The 18,004-nt window shown below is 39.7% G+C and overlaps 1 pseudogene; it reads left to right on the top strand.

Annotated features, from left to right (window-relative positions):
• Nucleotides 1–11,358: 11,358 nt before the first annotated feature.
• LOC149069979 (U4 spliceosomal RNA) lies at nucleotides 11,359–11,424 on the top strand (annotated as a pseudogene).
• The last annotated feature ends 6,580 nt before the right edge of the window (nucleotides 11,425–18,004 follow it).

Here is an 18,004-nt window from a genome sequence, read left to right on the forward strand (position 1 = left end):
AGCAGACCTGCGCTGGAATAAACACATCGATTGTATCTATCAAAAATGCCTCTAAACACTTTACTCGCGATGTTAGACTACTCCTGTTATCAAACCTATATTTTTCAAAGTCCTCTCCTATGTCTCCGAAATTTGGGATCCCCTACACTGCTAGCAATATCGAGAAGCTGGAATCGATACAAAATAAATCCGCCTGCTTTATCTACGACAGTTGGTCCCCCTATGTGTCTGTCTCAGAACTTAAATTCGAACTTAATCTTCTCCCTCTAAGTACTCACCGTCTTTTTTTCTCGATTAACCATGCTTTTTAAAATTCTCCGTGGACATTTAAATTTCGATACCACCGGTATTATCTCCAAGCCAACATATATCTCTAGCAGACTTGATTATCCACTTAAGAGATAAACCCTATCTCCGCTTCCACCGACTGCTTTAAATTTAACTTCTTTCCGCATACTATAACTAATTGGAACTCACTCCCCTCCACTGTCGTTGATTCACCCCCACGCCATTTATATTTTCAAAAAATACAAAACTTTTTTTTCTGTGACCACATCAACCGCATTCTCATGCTTAGGCCTCGGCTAACATTACTGTATAAATAAATAAGTTAGACCGGTATATTTATTGCCGATTAAGAACAGTAGTGCTTTTTTATACTCACCGAGAGAGGTTGGTGCCCTAACCAATCGGTGTGGAACTCTCTGCGGTAGCAATCGTTTTCTCTGTGGTCATGCCGCTGATTCTGTTGTACTCCCTCCCGTGTTAAAAAAGTTTCTCACCAGGACGAACCAGTTATCGAACTCGCGACAACTCTAGACATTCTTTTGTACTTCAGACAAGAATCGTATCGACCTCGGTTACAGCGCCCTTCGTCATTTATGGTGTTTTGATACGTAACGAAAGAAAAAAAAGGGGTTTTTAGAAAGTTTGGTGCTACGATGTGCTCCTAAGTAACATGACCCGAAAACCAAACAATACTGTATTTACTCATTATTTAGCTTATTTCCGACTTAACATTAGAAAATTTTCACCATTTTCCCCATTTTTTTTTAAAAACGAAAGCAAATCGCTTTAATCGATTATCTTGATTAGAATCAACCAAGAAGGTATATATGTATTTTGCATAATTTAAAAATTGAGTAAAAATGAATGATTCCAAATATTCATCTCACTCATTTGCTATGAATTACAACATTTCAATATGAACCCGTAAAATAAATTTTAAATCACTGCACGTGTACTTGTATTTTCTAGTACTATATTTCTCACCAAGGGTTACTCGTTAGCCATATTTGGCGATTTCTGACATTTGGTAATATTTATTTGGCGAGAATTGGCGATATCTCGTATTTATGACTCGAATTTCCCGTTTTCTCTGGAACGAATATAGTTACCTTAACCCATTAAGAGGTTTTTAAAATTTTCCGCTTATCCGTATTACAACTACCATAGTGGAAATCGTTAAACTTTGTCATCGAGGTAGGTAAGATACCCGCCTAAAGTACCAAAGGATGTTTAGAGGTATCGCGAGTTCGATACCCGGTTCGTCCTTGTCAAAAAATTTCCTCACACGGGTACACATGCAACAGGAATGAGAGTGTTTTCAAAATTCGAGATATTTTTCGGAATTGTCGAAATGAAGTAGATCAGGTTAGACGAGATATCTCGGGATTGCAGCTGCAAGGGTTCATAATGAAATAGTAGCTTGTTTCACAACATTTGAATGCATCTGATTACATTTTTTCGGCAAAAGCTCCTCTCGAAAACGCAAACCTCGGTTATAACGACAAAAATTCACGGAATCTTCGATGTCCCCATAACCGAGAGTTTGACTGTATTTAATTTTGGTAAAAATTAATTATACGGCACAGGTTGGAGATTCTGGTGACTTCTTAAAAAAAGGTCGCCAAAACTGTGGATATTTATCTTAAGTTGGTGAATATTATCATCCTAACAAAACACGCTTTAGCAATTTAAAATACGAATTTTAGCGTTATCTGTAATCAAATAATTCAGTTTAACCAACAATGTCTATGTCAGTCAATAAATGATAGTGGAGTCTGACCCCGGTTCGACGCTTCCTTCAGACGCTCTTAAAAAAACCAATTACCAACCAATAAAATTAGGTTGGTAAGCGTGAAAACATACGTTTAAGCTCATTTCATCCGGAATACCAGAATAAAATCTTTATCGAGCAATGAAATCGCCAAATTTGGCGTGCACTCGATAATTCCCTTTAACCTGAATTTTCACCAATAAGCGCGAATACGTTTCAACCCTTCGACTGATCAATGACAAGAAGTTCCTATATTAGACTTGTCACACTATCCGATTCTTTTGGCATCTTTTCACGTCGCCAAACACGAAAGTTTCTTATACGAGTAGTTCTCATTAAGCTCACATTGCAGAATAATAAATAATGAATAAAACATTCAATCATTCTGTATTAATTTTATGGGCAAGTGGCTGTATGTACCTTCATTCGGTGAGTTTTGTGATCATTGTGAGAGCAGTGTTTAATAATAGTATACGTGCAACCTTCCGGTATGGATCAAGCTAACGATTGCAACTTCAGAGTCCTCTGGATTTGTCAACTTATTTTATGCTCACCCTGTCCACAAAAAAAGAAATCATCTAATCCCTATTTCATTCTCCAATCAGCGACTGGCACCTGTTACACCACGTGACACTAGCTAGAAAGTAACGCATTTCTTTTTCTTTGTGCAAGAGGGTGTGGGAGAAACTTATTCCCATTTTCTTGTAAAAACAAAACTGTTTGTAATTTCATCTCCATCTCTTCCCGTGTTTGGGGATGAAGGAGGGGCTCGGACCCCACACATTGAAGGCTCATCCATCAAACGTACGTCAAAGTCCCGTTTTCCAACTTCCCCTTCTTTCAGAAAAGTTTTTTTTCTTTTTTACAGAATGGATATGGCATCCGAAGAACCCCAGAAACCCCACATTTTCTTTATAACAACAAACCATGACGTATATGAATATTTCGGAAATCCGTTCATGTACACTATGGTGCCAAAAGGAGGATGGACATGATCTTTACACCCGTGCATAAATGAGTCGTAATTTGACCTTGCAGCACGGCATACATGCTCAACCCGTCATATGTGGCCCACGACCATAAACTTAATTTTATGGAAATTAACCAAGCAGCACATAACCAGATTCCTTAAGTGACCAGCGGCACATTTACAGATCATTTTAGTGACCAGTGGCACATTCCCAGATCACTTAATTAATTAGTAAATATGCCGCTGGTTACTTAATTGCCTTGGCGCACTGTTTTAGATCACTGAAGTGGCTTGTGGCACATTATTACCCGATTTTAAGTGACCCCACGGCACATTCCCAGACCACTTAAGTTGTCTGGTAAAGTGCCGTCGGTCACCCAAGTGGACTGGAATTTTGCCGCCGGTTACTTAAGTGGTCTGGGAATCTGTTGTGGTTCACAGAATGTAGTTCATCTATTGTGGTTTCAAGAAACAGCGGATGGGAAAACTGTACAATGGTATTTTCCCGTAATTCATTGCACTGTTGGATGAAAATTAACGTTTTGGGGTTTTTGCAACAGAATGGAGTAACCTGCCATAAAAATAATGAAACTATGAATTACAGTAAAACTTCGATTAATTGTCACCGTCCGGATCCTGAGGGCTGTGACGGATAACCGAATAAACGAATTACAGAAATCTCGTCATACATACGTGCAGTAACGTGATTTCACTGCGAACTTGGGACAAAAATGAAAATAAAACCCTTTAAAAAGTGAGTAATACATACATATTTTATTTAATTTTACACACACAAAACGATCAATATAAACTTCAATATAAGGTCAGTCCAGACACTAGCGACACTGAAAATAGCGTCCTTTATGTTATATCTCTTCCAAAATTCTTTGTCAGTCATGGCATCATCAGATGAAAGCAGGCCTTCGATGAAAGCATTTCTGTAACGTCGCTTCATATTGTCAGTTATGCCCTGGTCCATAGGCTGGATAAGAGGAGTTGTATTCGCTGGGAGAAAGAGGCATGTTATTTTGCCGCCATCATCACTTTTGAGTTCACGTGAGGTGTGTGTGTCGGTGTGACCTCTTAAAACCTGGGGCTGCTATTTTCAGGTTTTTTTTTAGATGACGGGTAACAGAAACTGACGGTAAAACGAGCGACGGTTATATAATCGAAGCTTCACTGTACTCCACACAGTTTTCGATGACCACTTTTATTTCAAAAGGATTGTGGCCACCAAGATCAGTGGACCTGTCATCCCCTGATTTTGTATTGTGGGGACACCTGAAGACAAATGTACAAGACTAATCCCCCCTTTCATTGATTAACTAGAAAAAACATTCAATAGAAGATTGAATGCCTAGAGAAAAATTGCCAGAAACCTTTCAAAAAGAATGCACGCTTGCATTCACGCAAAAGGCTCACAATATGAATACATACCACAAATGCCTTATTTGAACTATATAGTTTTTGATTTATTTCTTGATAACAGTTAAAAAATAAAATATTTTGAAACTGGTTTCGTGACTTTTAGAACACCCTGTATAATAAATTAGAAAGTTTTCAAAATTTTTCTTTTGCCGAGTTCGGAACGTTTCCCTCAAATAATACCGGTCCGAGGAAATGCTCACTTAAATTCACTAATTAATTTTGGAACTCTAAAATTTTCAGAAATTGGGGAGTAGTACTAATATACAGTTGTATTTGGAAGACGCTATCCCCCCTTGAGTTTACACGATAGCCCCAAATGCAATATAATTAAGTATTTGGCGATGATAACCACATGCATATACCAGTACCAATGGTCAAAACTTTTTCCCCTGACCGGCAACCCTGGACTCCGGATTCCATTTCGTCCAGGAATGACCATCGTTATGTCCTCCAGGAAGGAAAGATGAGGAAAAGCCGAGAGAGAGAGAGGAAAAGGATCATCCGGGCGTATAGTTTCCGGCTTCTTCCTCTCGGACAGAATCTCTCGCTGTGGTCATTTCCATGACCATGGACGCGTCGCAGAAAAAAATAAAGAACGTGTAGGCTATTCGCGGCCTATATAAGAAGACGTTTCTTAGAAAGAGGGAAAATATTCGTATATATGGTCAGTGATTTTTTTGGCAGGATAGCCGTTGTTAGCAAGATAAGCTGTCCGTCTGATATCCATGCATTTTTTTTTTCATGTGTTTATCATGTTATAAGCGCTCTTGGCTATATCTGCTGTCATATAACTTTTTTAATGTTTTACTTACTCTTGCGATAAACTAGACTGGGATCTTTGGCGTGACCCCAGGCTAGAATTTTTATCGGGCCTCTTTCTAGTCAATTTATAGTACCAAAAAAAACAAGAACGTCGAGTTTTGTCAGTTTTCTTTTCCTCGTGTGACGTTCGTGGCAGGACCAGTGTTCAAGGCTGATGTCACTCTTCGCTATCAATGCGAAGGTTTTCAAACAGCTGGCTGATGTGAAGATGAATTTAGGAAAGAGAAAATTCAACAACCGGCCTTGTGGGAAATCGAATCCACGTTCTCTCACTTGCCGGGTAAGCGCTCCAAGCCACTAGACTACAGTGGCAATGATTCTCAATCTTTCCTTGGAGCTCGTGTGCGCTGAACGGGACCGTTCATGGATTGTCGGACCTAACTCAGGTCCAAGCAAAGCTGCATTAAGAGTAACCTTTCAAGCGGCTTTGGGTCCAAGCTTATAACTGCTGACACTGCCATTAGATGGTGACTTACCCAAGGACGATGTCACTATTCGCTATCCGTTCGAAGGTTTTCAACAGCCGGCTGATACGAAGATTAATTGGATAAGCGAAGAGTGACATCATCCTTAGACGAGTCGCCATCTGGTGACGGTGTCAGCAATTATGAGCTTTGGCCTGAATTAGGTCCGACCGTCCATGAACGGTCCCGTTCAGAGCACACGCATAGGCGGAGATAGACGTGAAAGTCCGGGCGGGGGCACGATGATGATTGCAGGGGAGGCATGATGATGATGTCGATTCATCATAGGCGGTGATAGACTTGGAAGTCGGGGGGGGGGGGGGCACGATGATGTCAATTCATATACGCATATATACATTAGATCAGTCAACTTCACCTTTGACGCTGGGCCCCTCCGTATTTCCGCCCATGCAATTCATATATACGCATATACATCAGATCAGCAGGCTCACCTCTGACGCTGGGGGGGGGGGGGGGGGCATTGCTCTTTCTCCTCCGTATCTCTGCCCATGCACACACGAGCTCTAAGGAAAGACTGAGAATCGTCGTCGCCCTTGTAGTCTTCTAGTGGTCTAGGGCGCTCACCCGACAAGTGATAGAACGTGGATTCGATTCCCCGCAAGGACAGAAGGATTTTCTTCTTTCCTAAATTCCTCTTCTCATAAGGCAGCTGTTGGAAACTTTCGTATGGACCAGTGTTACACAAAAAATATCATTCTGAAAAGCAATTTCACCCCTCAAGGGGTCGTTTTTCTTCAGTGAGAAATAACTATTGAAAAAAAACCTAAAATTTGAAGGAATATTTTCACGCCCTCAACGAAATTTTAAAAAAATTATTCAAAAAAAAATTTTGATTTTTTTTTTTATTAATAGCTGAATAAGATAAACATAAATAGCTGTTGCCATCTGCCGGCTCAATATAAATCTACAGAAGAATCAAATAGTTTCAGTTATTTTCTACTTAAATAGAGGGCAGCACTAATTATGTCAGGATTTTGATGATAAATGGGTGTATCATGACATTTTTTATACCATTAAATTTATAATTCAAATTTATTCATTTTTGCGCCGATAATTGTTTTATTTTTTTAATTTTTTCCCCTTTTTCTTGATTACAAATTTATAATTTGTTCATTTTTGTCAATCTTTTTGTACTATTAATTATATAATTTATTAATAAATTTAAAAAATTATTAAAAGCATAAAAATTAATAAAGCTGCATAAGTAATGAATTGGAAACTATTGATTAGGGTGGCCATCTCATAGTCATCTTAAAGCATGGGAGCTTATCAGGCCCTGGATGGGGCGTCCCCATGGTACATGAAGGGCCTCAAATTAACGAGCAAAACTGGAAATATTAATTACGTACAAGATTTTTTCGGAATTGTTAACTGGTATTTCTGAGCCCCAAGGGCCAGAATCGGGGGCCACATGCTGTTGAAACAGCTCTGGGCCCAATTAAACTGTATATCGTGCCCGGCCTCACCTGGAGCTAAGATGTTCTGGGGCCCTCACCAAGATTGAAGTACCTGCCCACAAATTTCTATACTTCTCGAAAATCATACTCTACAAAGTGCATGCAATATAAAGACTCTCCGTAGAGGGCAGACAGACATGATTTACATAGGATGAAAATTCAAGCATTTACCATTTTCACTTCAAAATATGGAAGGCAGATGGCAGCAGAACTCTGACAACGTGAACACATTAGGCACTCACAGATATTCAGAAAACACCTTGCAGCATGTACCGATTCCTTAAAAATCCCGTATAGAAATGCGTACGAGATGCATGTCCGGTTAAGAATACAGCACCAAATTTCATTATCACGAGACCCCTTAAGCGCTTGAGGCCTGGATAAAATCCCGCCTAGGCTTTCCAAAGATCCTGGCTTCCATGGGGGGGGGAGGGTGTTGTAGCCCCCCCCCCCCCGCATGGCTGCCATTGCTCGTTGAACATGGATTTACTTATAATTACATTGCTCCACATAATTTCTTTGGCTTCGCCATGGCAATTTTAAGAGATGGTGCTCCTCGGGCAAAGTAGTGTTCTGAGGACCTACTCAACTGAAAGTGACTAACAACTCACATGGCTACTCTCGGAAATCAATGTAGCAAATTTCATTATCATGTGAAGCCTCCCTATTAACTTGAGGCTGCCGGGCAGTGCCCAGATGGACCCATGCGTTGATTAATCTCTTTACCTTAAGGCTAGAACTTCAAAGGGGGCATGTTCAGATTCTAGGAATTGTCCGTAAATTTCTCCCTGGAAGCATGTTGTTTACCCATTTCTGTGGTTCCCCGTCGTATAAATTATTTCTCTCCCGATGATTTGCCGTAAATAATGAAGGCAAGGGATATAAATGGCCGCCATAAATCGACGTGGACGTAATGTTGTTTCGTGAGAAGCGATAGGAAGTGGCGATGAATATTCACACGCATGGCTGCCAGAGTGAAACCGACCGAAACACACACAATCGCCGTTGTCTCAGTGGAATCTTCCGTGTATTTCTCATTCACACAATGTTCCACAAGTCGGATCTAAAATACAGACCAGCTCTGTGAGCCTTGAGACACGGGAACGCCGGGAGTCCAAAAAACGGGCGGGAGCAGAAATTCAGAAAAATATGCTGAGAGACAGAAATTCCCATAAAATAGATGAGGAGGAGGGAAATTCATAAAAAAGGAGAGGAGGACGGAAATTCGTGATAGAGAGGGAGGGAAATTCATAAAAAAGGAGAGAAGGACTATAATTCATGATAGAGAGGGAGGGAAATTCATAAAAAAGGAGAGAAGGACGGAAATTCATGATAGAGAGGGAGGGAAATTCATAAAAAGGAGAGAAGGATGGAAATTCGTGATAGGGAGGGAGGGAAATTCATAAAAAAGGAGAGGAGGACGGAAATTCGTGATAGAGAGGGAGGGAAATTCATAAAAAAGGAGAGAAGGATGGAAATTCGTGATAGGGAGGGAGGGAAATTCATAAAAAAGGAGAGGAGGACGGAAATTTGTGATAGAGAGGGAGGGAAATTCATAAAAAAGGAGAGGAGGACGGAAATTCGTGATAGAGAGGGAGGGAAATTCATAAAAAAGGAGAGAAGGATGGAAATTCGTGATAGGGAGGGAGGGAAATTCATAAAAAAGGAGAGAAGGACTATAATTCATGATAGAGAGGGAGGGAAATTCATAAAAAAGGAGAGAAGGATAGAAATTCGTGATAGGGAGGGAGGGAAATTCACAATAAAAAAGGAGAGAAGGATGGAAATTCATGATTGCGAGGGAGGGAAATTCATAAAAAAAATATGAGAGATGGAAATTCACTAAAAAGGGGGAGAGGGACTGAAATTCATAGAGAAAGCGATGAGGAACCGAAATTCATGAAAGGAGGAGAGGTACACGAAAATTCAGGAGAAAATTTGAACGACGGAAGTTCAAAAAAAAAAAAAAACTGCAAGAGGGCAGAAATTCATAATAAAAGATTAAAAGGAGCAAAAATTCAGGTAAAGGGGCACCAAAAATTTTCGAAGGCCTATCCTACTATGTCTGCCGTACTTCTTTTAAACGTGTGAATTCTATCACAATTCATACGTTTGCAAAGAAGTACAATAGACACAGTGGGATAAATCGAGAAGCTCTCCATACTTATATAAGACAACCATGATTTTTTTTATAGGCAGTGTATAATGCTTTTATACTTCGTACTTTGGTGATATTTGACATTCATATTTTTATGGGCATAATTTGTCAGCCGCGTCGTTGGGTAATTTTCCATGTTGAAGCCTTTGTATTTGTATTAAAAGGGCAGAGCAAAAGAAATTCAGAAAAAGGAAAGAGGACTGAAATTCAGGAAAATGGGAGGACTGAAATTTTACGGAAAAATTACAGACTGACAGAAATCCAGAAAAGAACAATGGAGGCAAAATATTGAAAAGGGTAAAGAGGGGGGGGGGGGAGATAGCAATTTTAAAACGGGGCGTTTCCAATATCATCTCATAGCCCCCCCCCCCCCCTGATGGTCAAGATCACTATCACGTCACTAAAAGACGAGGCGGGGCTAAAGATGCAAGGGGTATAAAGTATACGGTATTATGGTAAATGTGATACAAATCTATTTTTTACATAATTGTCTCTTCAAGTTCGAGAAATTCATAACTTTTATCCACGATTATGCATAATACCCTAGTGTAATTCATGAATTTCTTAAATATAAAAAAAAAATTGTAAATGAGTCCAGTATGTTTGACCTACCCGGATTTAAGGGGAGGAGTATCACGACCCATTAAGTCGATTATGTATAATCACCGGTGTAAAAGGCAATAAATTTTCAAGTATTTATGGAACTAACCAGGTACGCTTGGTTATTATGTATAATCACACCGCAAAAAATGAATTTTTTATTTTTAGTGTTTATCAAATTTACCAGCGAAACTTGGGAATTACGCATGATGACCGCCGGTAAAAGTAATAAATTTATCAAACTTATGGAGACGATTTCCGATTATGCATAATGACCGATTTATCACATTTACCGTAACATATATTGCCTACTTAATCATCTTGAACCCCTTGCCTCTTTATCACTTCCTCGTCTTTAGTGACATAACAGTGATTTCGGCCAATGAGCCTTCGGGTCTCCCCACGTTGGAATCATATATACATATAGGATGGAATACGGCTTATTCATCAAAACGGCACGTATTCATACAATTTTCAGTAAAAAGCCCATCAAACCAAAAGGAATCTATATCTTCTTTCCTCGATCATTTTAATTACAAAAGAGAGGTGAAAGAAAATCAAGAAAATCTCTCGGCGGGTCACCTTCGTACATACAATATGTGCACCATCTACTCACTATTCATCGCCACGACCCAAGCGCAGGATAAAATTGAAAAATGGCCCATACAAACACGTGTAAAGGCACAGCCAAAAGAGTCAAGGTCACGACCCAGTGTATAAATTACGTATATGCTGTCACTTCACTGCTGCGCATTTCCCTTCAATCTCGAAACAGCATGTCTACTTTTTTAAAAACAAGACTTCAAGGTCCATTTTTTAGTGTTATATAATATTATTATAATATTAAAATATTATTTAACAACATTATCCGACATCTTTCTGAATGGTATTCAGAATAGTTTCTTAATTAAGGTGTGTATACATCGTTCTCTTTCTCTCTGAACAAGGGTTCCCGGGGTTTTCTTGTACGGGGTTTCCCGCTTGTAGTTCCGGAGGAAATTTTGGTTGGGATATATACCGGGAAGATGTCATATCCCCAAATAACTGTGATTACTGGTTACTTTCGGAAAGTCAAATACGTTTATAACATGGAAAGTTGGTATCGCGATGAGCAGAAAATGTTGATGCTCTTTTACGCGCTCGTACACAAACACATACGTGATCATACATGTCTGGAAAATTCACCGGCAAACAACTCACCGACATCGGTTCGACATGAGTGAATGGATGATCGAGTGAGCAGATGAATAAGCAAGTGATTGAGAGAGTGAATGAACGCTTGTAGTGTATGAGCGAACGAGTGAGTGAAACCGGCCTGTCACTAGAGCTAGCTTGCTCAATCACCCACCACGTCAGTCAGTCAATCACTAGGTCACTTTAGCTTTGAGCAGAGGCAGTGTCATAGCCAATGAGGTCCTACCGAGGCGTGACTATTGTTAGTAGTAGGTGGCTCACTTTGCCACTCCCTATTACTCTCTAGAATACTCTATCGCTAGGCCGCTCACTTCGTCATTCACTCACTCATCAACTATAGGTCTCGCTCCCTATCACTCGCTCACTAACTAGGTCACTCTGTTGCTCCCTGACCGGGTCGCTCACTCTGTCACACACTCAATAACCAGGTCCCTCAGTCTACTATTGGGTTGCTCACCCCTAATGCTCATTCACTAGGGGTCTCCCACTCACCCACTAGTTTTCTCATTCACCAACACTAACCACTCTGTCACTCACTCACTAACTACTGCATCATTTACTGACTTAACGCTCATTTTTCGCTCACTTAGTGGCTAACTGACTCCCGTCGAACTGTTGTCGGTGAATTTTCCGTTGATGAATTGTCGGTCGGTGAATGAATTTTCTTAGCGGTGAATTTTCCTGGCGATGAATCGTTGGCGGTGAATTTTTCGTGAACCGTGATGCTCAGCAATTGGACTTTACCAGACTACCGTACATACTAGTGTATAAGTCGGTTTTTTTTTTGTTGAAAAATCTGTTCCTTATTTGGTCGGTTTATACACGGGTCAGTTTTTGAGGAGAAAATGCCGACACCCCCCACTTTACAAATCATAGCTACATATAACACGGCTAGCTTGAAGATCCGCGATGTCATTGGACCACTTTAGATGGCGTCAGTAATCAGTAGATTGATTTTTGTACCTACATGCAAACCCCACAGAACCTATGATGAAAAATATCAAAATCGTTGTTGGCTTTCATACCCGGTGGACTAAACGTCGATTTTACACCCTTTAGATGCGAGCATCAAAAAAGCCCTTTCAAAGATTATTTAAGGAATTTATGAACCGAATGGATGAGTTCTGAAGAAAAAAAAATAACAAAAAGTGATGCCTAAAAACGAAACCAGTCATTGGCCAAGTGTGTCAGTGGCTTCATAAGAAGTGGAATTCTGTTTTCACCGAAATCATCCATCATCAAATTCTTTGAAAAAGTGTTGTATCAGTAACTCGGAAGACGGAACTAACTACTACAGGAAAATAAAGGCGAATCCCGTTATAACGAACTCCGAGTGACCGGAGAAGTCATTTCGTTATAATGGAATTCTAGGTTTTTGTATTTTTCCTATGTAAAACTTATCTCGGGAATTAGCGAAATGTTCGTTAAAACGAGATTTTCGCTGCAACGGTATTCGACTGTATAAGAATTTTGTCTCTCCGCCCCCCCCCCCCCAAAATAGGCTGATTTTTTGGGTTCGGCTTATACATGGATTTCCAATTTATTGCTGTGTTGGTGGTCCTGAAGTGAGGGGGGGGGGGTCGACTTACACACGAGCGTATACGGTACTTGAAAAACTTTTAATGTCGAAGTGTGACCGTTAGAAGCGAAGGAGCCCGTGGGAAAATTTTCGTAGGAATAAGGGAGCCGTGTGTGAAGATCCCCGCTGAAACAAAGTAATCGCTGAGAAACAGAGACCGGGAGAAAATGAGCGCAAGGGAGAATCGGAAAAATTATCGCTTGGGTGCTGTGGAAAATACATATTACAGCAAAACAACCACGGAAAATGATCGGTGGGCGCAAGGAGTGGTAAGTGAATGATCCATAGAACGGGAAAACGACAGCTAAGGAAAGAAAATTGTGGGAAAATAATCACTTTTTTTGGAATTGAACACCGTGGGAAAAACAATCACTATGGCAAGAGAGCCACGGGAAAATGATCCAACTGACATGAAAGACACGAGAAAATCACTAGTAGGACGAGAAAGTCGCGAGAAAATGATCGCTAGGCCAAAATTACAGCTTGGTCAAATTTGCGACAACACCTCGAAAACCACGGGAAACTGATAACTACGACAAGAGAACCAGGAAGGAACCACTACGGTAAGAAAGTCGCGAGAAAATGATCGATAGGTTCTGGCAGTGAAAATTACGACGCCACCTCGAAAAGCACGGGAAAATTTATCACTATGACAACAGAACCACGATATATAGAGAGAAAGAGATAGATGGCTTTTTCTCAGCCCAAGATATCAAGGTAACATTTATTTTCTGGATATTATGCTGAGGTGAACTCGGAAAAAGTCATCTTGTCTCCGCCGGGACTCTCTCGAACCCGTGGTTAAGAGAGGCTACTAATGTCTCTACTTCAGCGCCTCACGCTTCTCCTGAAGTTAAGAGAGGCTACTAATGTCTCTACTTCAGCGCCTCACGCTTCTCCTGAAGTTGAGAGAGGCTACTAATGTCTCTACTTCAGCGCCTCACGCTTCTCCTCTGAAGTTAAGAGAGGCTACTAATGTCTACTTCAGCGCCTCACGCTTCTCCTGAAGTTAAGAGAAGCTACTAATGTCTCTACTTCAGCGCCTCACGCTTCTCCTGAAGTTAAGAGAAGCTACTAATGTCTCTAATTCAGCACCTCACGCTTCTTCTCTGAAGTTAAGAGAGGCTACTACTTCAGCGCCTCACGCTTCTCCTGAAGTTAAAAGAAGCTACTAATGTCTCTACTTCAGCACCTCACGCTTCTTGTTTGAAGTGAAGAGAAGCTACTAATGTCTCTACTTCAGCGCCTCACGCTTCTTCTTTGAAGTGAAGAGAAGCTACTAATGTCTCTACCTCAGTGCTTCACGCCACAGTGTGTGAAATAAGGAAGGCAGGGTCGTGTCTTCAGTGGTGTAGATGGTAGCATGCTTGCCCGGTATACAAGAGGGCCTGGGTTCGAGAGAGTCCCGGCGGTGACAAGATGACTTTTCTTTCCGAGTTCACCTCAGCATAATATCCAGAAAATAAACGTTTCCTTGAGAACCACGATAAATGACCACTACGGCAAGAAAGTCACGAGAAAATGATCGCTAGGTCCAAGAAGTCCGCGCAAAAATTATGGCTAGGTCGCGCGGCAGGTGAGGAGGAAAATGGTCACTGAGGTAAATGAGTAGCAGGAAATTGAACGCTCAGACAAGAAATGCTACCGAAGAATGACCACTAGAGCCAAAAATGAAGTGGACAAATCATTACAACAATAAACAAACCGCTTAATAAATCATCATTGGAGGAAAAAAATTCTGCAAAATTATCTATACAGTAGAAAATAATCATTACGGTCCAGGAGCCTCGGTTCAAAAACTCTAATTCTTAGTAGTAATTATTATCAGAAAGCTTCCAAGCTCCATTCAAGCGAAAATAGGTGCAAGTGCCTGAGAGTTAGAAAACTTACTGCTGCCCTGCATTAACTTTGCTTTGACGAGATGGTGTTAGACAGCAACGCTTTAAAACGTAGCTATGTACGAGAGAAGCTGAGAAAAGTTTGCTTCTCCTTATAGCATATGTTGCTCGTGCATTAGACAGCATTGGAAATGTATAGCTGACCGATCACTGTCCCAAGGAGGTCATCATCAGTCGACCTCTGGTGCATCTAGGTCGTGCAGGAGTTGAGAGGGCCCTATCACTCATACGGTGTATATTGGGGACCCCATTTTACTTTTCTTACACCACGAATGCACTGCAAACAACCATACCATGACAAATTATTTTAGGCACTATTTATTATTCGATTTAATTGACCAGAGGTACTCTCAGGGGTCCAGGTGCCCTTAAAGTGTATATATCCTCATATGTGGTAATCGGTACAAAAAAAATTTTTTTTTACAACAATAAGACATAGTAACTGTGTTTCAACTACTATAAAAATGACACTGAATTTTTTAAATAATGCAACAAATACAGTAAATCCCCTGTTAAAGGACCACCCCTCTCATATGCGGTCAACCCTCTTTTACGGCCAAATGATAATTTCTCCGTTTATAATAAAAGCATGCATTTCAAACTACTGATTAACGGTCACCCCCCTTTGACGGATGATTTTTTTTACCTGCCGGTGTCCCAAACAGAGGTTTTACTGTAAATGAGAATCACTCGTAACTCGAAGGAGCTTCACAATCATTTTCTCTACGGGTTCCGAGTCTAGTAAATGCTGGTTCTGGAATCTCGACCTAATCTTGAAGACGCACAAACACTATTTTTGGCATGAAATCTATTTAATTTTGAAAATAATGCAGTTATTATAAGCTATAATTAAAACAGTAAATGGAGTAAGTGCAACCAATATCTAGCCAGTTTTCGGACATTTAATATCTAAGCTTTAGTTATTTCTTCTATCTTCCGTCAATTATAAATGAATTTTTTTTAGTGACTATTTTAAGCATTTTCAGTGGCTTTTTGCCTGCCTATTTTAACCGTTTCTAGTGCCGAAACTTCCGAGCTATAGTCATAACTAAAGCCGGAATTTCGGAATTTTCGACTTTTCACGGTTTCTAATGCATATTCTGAGGTGTTGAATGCATATTTTGGTATTTCAAGTGCACATTTTTGCATTTATAAGTGCATGTTTTGCATTTTTAAGTGCATGTTTTGCATTTTTAAGTGCATGTTTTGCATTTTTAAGTGCATGTTTTGCATTTTTAAGTGCATGTTCTTGCATTTTCAAGTGCATGTTTTTGCATTTTCAAGTGCATATTTTTGCATTTTTAAGTGCATATTTTGCTACTTTTTTAGTGCATATAATCCGGGCTCTAGTCATAACAATATATATAATTTTTTGAGCTACTAATTTCAAGCTGCAAAAGGTACAGGAACTAACTAAAAAACACTCAAACTTCAAACTTTCATGCGTATTAAAAAACAAGATGAATAAACGCTGTTTCAAGTGCTCTCAAAAGATAAACACACACAAGGCCCTTCACTCGATACTACAGGAATCAAGACGTCATTACAGATAAAGCCATGCAGAGTCAGAAAAGCCTTGATAAAAAGCCATCTCTAATAATTTCTTTTATCGACATTCCGTCAAATATGATGACGTCAATTCAGAAAACAAGTGACGACGTCACTCCAGAGGCGTTTATAGAGAACGTGATGATAATAATAACCATAATTTCTAGTACCCTGACGGATCTTGATCTCTTTTTCGAAAGTCGAATCTATAGATTATGGATTAATGTTTGGATTATATTTTCTTCCTTTTTTCGAGATGATTGACCACCTGAATGGCGTTATGAGAAATATCTGTGAAGATGGCCTCGTTTATTGTTATTATTATTCTTTCCTTCGATTTTTATTTCTTTTCCGAGACTTGTTTTCGTGATGGCGGCGCACCTGTTGAGTCACAAAATGGCCGTCGTTTTCCTCGTCAAACTCCGAATGATAAACAACTTTGCGTAATTTTTTGTTATTTTAATGTCCCGAATGTGGTTTTGTTGTTGTTTTTTGCCAATACTGAAAACATGTTTTTTTTTCTCGTACTTAATTTCCATATTTCAAAAACGACATGTTGGAGAGGATTAAGATACAAAAATGAGACGTTAAGACGTTATTTATGTGTTCCGTATCCGTGATTGAATTATCGTGTGCGTTTTCTTAGGCGTTGATATACGCTTGAATGATGTACCATGAGGAGGTTTATTTTGTTGTTTCCAAAGAATGCATAGTTTTATGCTCTTAAATATACACGTGGTGTCTCATAAATGCATAGACACCCGCGGGACAACGAAAAAATTGTCCGTAAAAAACGGGGTGGACCTGTCAGAAGGGGTGTCTGTTGAAACTGAAATAAAGTACTCAAAATAACTGAAATGGTTCTTTATTTGAAAATGAACGAGATTCCGACGATATAAAATGTGTTTTATACATGGAAACTCATAATTATTGCACAGATACGCAATTAAAATTGCAAAAGAAATTATTGTACAAAGTTTACATACTGACTTCGCATCTATTGAAGAAATTGATCAATTGAAGTTTGGTGGTTTTTTTTGCTGAGTATCCCAACTCCTTCATAATGTATTTTAAGCTCCGGGACTAAATCCAATGCCTTTCCATCATTGTGTTTAGGGGCCGTTCAAGTACTACGTAAGCAAATTTTTAACCGTTTTCGACACCTCCTCATCAGCAAAATTTCGTCAGCTCTGCCCCCCCCCCCATCACCTAACGCATATTGATGGGATCAGAGACATACACGCCACCCCTCCGTCCCCTCCAGACGATCAAAAATTTATTTTTTTTAATGCAAAATTTAAAAAAAAAATAAAATAAAAAAAAAGGAAATACCTTTACATGGAGAAGAGGTATTTATTAAGAATATTTCATATTTTTATAAAGGGTGGTTGATGACGTAAGCATCATCCAAATCCCCCCCCCTTTCCCCCCTCGTCAACAAAAGTCAGCAAATAAGAACCCAACCCCCCCCCCATCGATGCTGACGGAATACTTGAATGACACCTTACAGGAAAATGCATTTAATTCGCCAAGTTTTTGGTGTTTTTGACAGTGCTGTGTGTGTGTGTCTTGTTGCTCCTCACACTCTGCTTCTTCTTCCATATCGTCTTCTTCAGATGACTGACATTTCTAATTTCTTAATGATGTCGGATATTTCGGTGGTATATGATCTTCGCAGGCATTCTAAACTGACACCAGAGTTGCCTATAACATTAACAAGCCAAAATTTGATAAACTTTTTGGCTACGTTTGAATATTAAATATTTCTGACCTTCAAAAAGAGTTTCAAATTCACAAGAAATAGAT

Source organism: Pholcus phalangioides, unplaced genomic scaffold, assembly GCF_987345545.1.
Source record: "Pholcus phalangioides strain wild (caught in Gottingen) unplaced genomic scaffold, Ppha-v1.0 ptg000022l_1, whole genome shotgun sequence".
Lineage (NCBI taxonomy): Eukaryota > Metazoa > Arthropoda > Arachnida > Araneae > Pholcidae > Pholcus > Pholcus phalangioides.